Source organism: Helianthus annuus, chromosome 16 (assembly GCF_002127325.2).
Source record: "Helianthus annuus cultivar XRQ/B chromosome 16, HanXRQr2.0-SUNRISE, whole genome shotgun sequence".
NCBI lineage: Eukaryota > Viridiplantae > Streptophyta > Magnoliopsida > Asterales > Asteraceae > Helianthus > Helianthus annuus.
Window position 1 is genome coordinate 93,684,855 of NC_035448.2, and position 6,000 is coordinate 93,690,854.

Below are 6,000 nucleotides of genomic sequence, written 5' to 3' on the forward strand. Positions count from 1 at the left end.
CTTTGACTCCATACCCGCATAATGCTTTAAATTTGTATAAAACATGGTAGTTAATTTGTATGAACAAGTAGTTTTGTAAGTATATATGTCCCTGGTATGTAGCAAATAAGGAAAAAGAGATCACCAATGGTTTGCAAGGCCATTGATATGTGTGAAGTGCAAGTAGGAAGACTCAAACCTAGCAAATTTATGCGTCGGGCACAAAGTCACCCCGAGGTCCGTTCTGTTTGGCCTGGGGGCTGGGCTCGCTACACCTAAATAGATCTACCGCTCATGTCCCTCGGTCCTACAATGAGGATTAATGATCCCAAGTTGCGCCTACCCACTCACATGATCTGTACGTTCTAACCCTCCTTACGCTAACCATGCCATGTATAAAAATGTCTGTAATCATTGTACATGTACTTTACCCCAGTCTCTAAGACTGATCCACCCTCAGTCTCTAAGACTGATCCTTCCTCAAAACGCATCATACTTGGTACTCGTTCTCACCAAGAGTGCTTCTTGTATTTACCCGTAGTTTAGAAAACTAGAATTCATGGGTATGCATATTCCGAAAGATACGTTTGTTTGAAAACCGGTATGTTTAGTATAAACCTTTCGTAAATCATTTGAGTTCCTCGAAATCACTTCGTAATATAATTTAGAAATACGAGTTTTCATCTGTTCAGAACTTTGTATGTTTTTGCAAAACGTGCATGTCTTTCCACCCCGAAAACATTTACAAAAATGTAAACTGTAAAAAGTGGGGGTTATGAACTCACCTGAATATTCCTGTGCAAGCTAGCTAATTACGACTTCGTGATGTCGCTTCCAAGATGAGACTCGCTAGCGTGCATCCTACAATATTCCTAACACGGAATATCTAATAAGTTTCTAAATAACGTAGTATCTAAACTACGTGGAATCGAGCTCTACCGAAATGTTGATCGAACGATTTGACGGTAATTTGTCAACTTAGAAGAAGCGAAGAAGTTATACTCGTTAGCTCGTTTTTGAGAGGTCGTATGCAAATAATATATAATAATTTGTATTATATATCACGTCTTGTGTATATTTGCCAAAAATATACGTATATGCCATCTATGCATTCGTAATAAATATAAAAAGTTATATTTATTTGGCGAAAGTGTCATCGAGTTGTTTGAAGTTTGAAATAAATATACAAACTATATTTATTTTCTATAAGGGAATTCGTGTGGTATAAATATAAAAACTATATTTATTTTTATGAAACGAATTCGTGTTACGCGATGTTTGAAATAAATATACATACTATATTTATTTATAAAAGAATTCGAGTTTACGTTTGAAATAAATATATAAATTATATTTATTTTTATAAAAGGATTCGCGTTGTATGGTATTCGAAACAAATATGTGAACTATATTTATTTTGTAAAACGAATACGAGTTGTTTGGCGCTTGACATAAATATACATATTTATTTTATAAAAGAATTGTCGTTTTCGTTTGTGATAAAGCATCGTCGAAAGTGGTATACACATTTATATTAGTTATCATAAATGTTGCTTTTCAATAAAACATGTTTTGGTTTTACGGGTTTCTCGAAAAACGGGCAGAGTTTCCTCTGTTTTTGGACGCCCCGACAACACTAATTGTCGTTATATTATCAAGATTCAACAATATAATCAAACAATGTATACGTATGATCGATTTATATAAACAAAGTAGGAAATAAATCCAAGTAAATAATTCGTCAATTAAGTTGGTCCCAGCTCGTTTTCACGAAATAAATAAAAGAATGTAAATATAATTCGCGACGCTAAATTGTTTACCAAATCTCTCGCGTCGAACCGCGGACCGAGTTGACCGGGTCTGAGTTGACCGAGTTGACTCACTACGTTGACCAGGGTTGACTGAGTTGACTCGGTTTGACGGAGTCAACCCAATGCCCGAACCCGAGATTCTGTCGCGACCCGAACAATGAACTGGCCCGAACCCTAGACGTTGCTTGAAAAACCCAAACCATAGTTTTGACTAGAACCGCTCTGAACCAAAACATAGTCACTGAGCATAATCTCCACCACCTGAAACAACATCACCACAACTGAATCTGAACCATACTTGAATCTGACCCGGGTTTCCGAGTCCTGACTCGAGAGCTCCTTTACTATTGTGAACCCAAAATCAAAGCAACTGAGACCCGAAAAAGGAACTGAGTAGAACCACTAACCTGAACTGAACCGAGCCGATTCTCACCAGAAAAACCAGACAAGCCGGAGATTTGCCGTCGCCGTCACAGGCGCCACCGCCGCCGCCGGTGGTTCTCTGCCGTTCCGTCGCCCACTCTCTCTTCATCTCGTTCCTCTCTCTCTCTCCTCCCGATTTGTAGCCGCCGGATAAAGGTATCGACTGCCGGTCCGAATAAAGGACCACCGGTCCAAGACGGGGACCACCGGTCACAACCACCACCGCTGGTTCTCCCTCTTCGCTGTCTCTCTCTCTCATCGCCTCTCTCTTTCTTCGTCTTGCAGCCGCCGTACGCCACCACCATCGGGTGGTGGCAGCCGATAATCAAAAAGGGGGGGGGTATGAGAGGCTGAGGTGTTCGCCGGAGCTTGAACGGTGCCGGAGCTCGCCATACCCGGCTCCGGTTACCTGGACCGAGAGAATGAAGGAGGATCAAGGGGGGGTGTTTGACCTTGTGCTAGTTTGAAGTGTGTGCTCTAAATTTTTTGTGGGTTTGTCTGTGAGTATAACCGAGAAAGAGAGTAATATGAGTGTATTGTGGGATGAGTGTGTATGTATATATTCGAGTGTGAAGGAAAGGCAGGCAAGGGTTTGCATTTATAGACCATAGTGTCTTTTATGTATATTGTGTATTCAGGTTACCTTCAGGTTGAATGCTTTATCCTTTGAATTAAAATCCTTGGAAGAGATTTTGCAAGATTATAAGAATCTTGTTTAGGATTTCGTAAATCTTAATAAGATTTTTAAGGGACGATCTAATATATTATGTGCAAGTTTAGGCTTGTGGGTTTTGGGCTTAGGCCCGGGGCCCACAAGTCCGTCTCATGTGTAAGGGGCCTGTAATTCTTACGAGACCCGATATCGCGACCTAAATTCCATAAGTGTCGATAGCATAAAAAAAATATTCGTGTAACATCCATATTTGTCGGTGTCGTCAGTTTTTGGTACGGTTTCAGTCTGTTGTCGTTTAACGTTTCGCATGTTTCTCTGTAAACCATCGCTCGCGCTTTGTTAAGACGGATAGGCATTCCCAGGCACTCCAAGGGCCTAATTAAATTAATTTACCTTGTAAACACTAATTATTATTGCGTTAATCCTCTGTTAATCACGTAATTAAGATCCGTAAATTACCGGTTGTCACATTCTCCCCCTGTTACAGAAATTTCGTCCTCGAAATTTAGATTATGTTATCTCTTCAGAATTGTGTTTCAAGAGTTGATGTCAAGGGAAACAAGATGTATAGATACAGTCACTAGTGTGACTAAGTTAACAGGATCCAACAATGAACAGGAACTTCGACCAATCGAATTCCATATGAACGTTTATAACATGTAAACGAGTTCTAGAAGCGATAACATCCACTGGATGAGCTTAAAATCAACAATCTAAAATATAATAGTTTGCATGAAACGCTCGATCGTGATCAGCACAAGCTGCAAGTTATACCGACGCCTCAAGGTGTCGTAATGAATGAAATAATTCAATAATACTGGTGATCAAACAAGTATCACCTGTGTTTTGCATGAAACGATCGATCATGATTAGCCCAAGCTACAAGTTTGTACCAACACCACAAGGTGTCGTAATGATTTAAACAATCCAATAATAGCGGTGATCCAACAATTTCACCATTTTTGAAGTCAAATGAATGCGCAGTAATGGGAATCTGAAAGTTTGTTTCAAATGACATCATAGAATTTTCAATTGAAAATGAAACATCAGAGAAATAATGTTCTCGATCGAAGATGAAGAAGCAATGAATATCGCAAAACATTCGATCGATGTTGAAAGGACCGTTAGGAGGTACACAGGAATATAAAAATGAATTGGTGTACCGTTGTCTTAACACACTATTGTATCAAGACAGCTTTGATATAATAAATCGAAGTGGATTTAAAGCAATTAATAAATAAATATTTAAATCCGTGCATGAGATGCTGAAACGAGTTTAGCGCAAGCTTCAATTAAGTGAAAACACCACCACAAGGTGTCGAAATCAACAAACAATTTAACGGAGTCGAATGCCAAACAAGTTTATTTCGACTCGGAACAAACGAAACACTTGTTAAAACGAATTTGAATATGATGTCTTCTATACATCATATGGTATCTTGAATGAAATGTGTGTAATGAAGAAGTTCAAACAATCAAAATTGGTTTCGGCGCAAGCCGACAATAAGTGCATGTATCAACAATAAAACTTTTGGCATGGTCGCAATGAAAACCATGTATGTAACTCGAAAAGTCAAGAAATTTCAAGGAAATGTGTTGACTCGATAACAAAGGAGCCAACATTTACAATAACGCGGGTCATTCGAATCACAAATCGATAATTAGTTTTAGCGAAGACAATATTTGAACTTTAATGAAACACTTATTTGAAATGAAACCACATGCCTAACAAACGATACATGTGTAACATATAAATTTTCCAAGGAATGAGGCAATTAGTGTTCGCTTTACCGAAAGAAATGATCGTGACACAATGACCATTAAGAGGAGTAGAGATACGAAAATCTACTCAGTAAGTGTGAAAGTCGAAATTTCAACAAAAGAAATTTGAGGACTTTACCTGGGGTTTCGTGTGACGACCAATTGTTTGGTGACATTACCATGGAATGTCGAACATATCGTATTCGTCGTTACCCGAAATAGGGGGATGTGGAGACATACGTCTTTCCCTTGGAGTGATTCGTGTCGTTGCGGGATCGCGTGACAAGTTGTCGTTTCCTGGCCGTTAGTTCTCCTGTTAACAGGAATCTAGTGTCGTCGTTGAATTGCGCCATCGCCTCTTTTCAAAGGCCTTGCCTAGATAGTCGTATGTGACGTACTTCAACCTCCGTTGATATATAGCTTAAGTTTCACATATACCTGTGCATTAGCGTTGTGTGCCGCGTAGAAGGTGATGTACCCCGACATCCGTTGACGTAGAAATTGAGTTCCATGTATTCTCGTGCGCTAGCGTTTCGTTATGCGTAGGCTGCCTGCTCGGGAAGTTAAAATATCATAGACAATATGGATAATAGTGTGTACCCGAGTTAATATTCGCGGTTCCTACGTGATGACCATGCACAAATAATCGATCATATAATCAAATAAGCATATTAGTCACCCATAAGCAATCAAGTAATTCCCCTAGTCCCACTAGTCTATCATCCCAGCCTCTCAGACTGAACTTCCTAGTCCCACTAGACTATCCTCCCAGCCTCTCAGACTGAATCTCCTAGTCCCACTAGACTATCCTCCCAGCCTCTCAGACTGAACTTCCTAGTCCCACTAGACCATCCTCCCAGCCTCTCAGACTGAATCTCCTAGTCCCACTAGACTATCCTCCTAGTCTCTCAGACTGAATCTCCTAGTCCCACTAGACTATCCTCCCAGCCTCTCAGAGTGTTGTGTACTGTATGTAATTGTTTTATGCACCGTGTATGAAACACCACTTTAGCGTATTGTTTGGAGACAAAATTTTGACTGTTTGTTTTTCGGCAACGGTTGGAGACCATATTCGAGTACTAGGCGTTCTGTATGTATTCAACGTCTCAATGATCTAAGTCCCCAGGGGGGAAGGTGAGGTTAGAGCCAAGGTATCACAACAGAAACCTAATTCGCTGTAACCTATAGCTCTGATACCAATCTGTCACAACCCCGAAATTATCAGAGCATTGGCGTGACTGGACTGGTATCTTCATTGCACAGCGGAAGCAAATAAGCTAAGACTTTCTAGAAAATGAACGCCATTAAGTACTCGACTCTTCATGGTCATCCTATTCCAACCGCGCCTTGTCT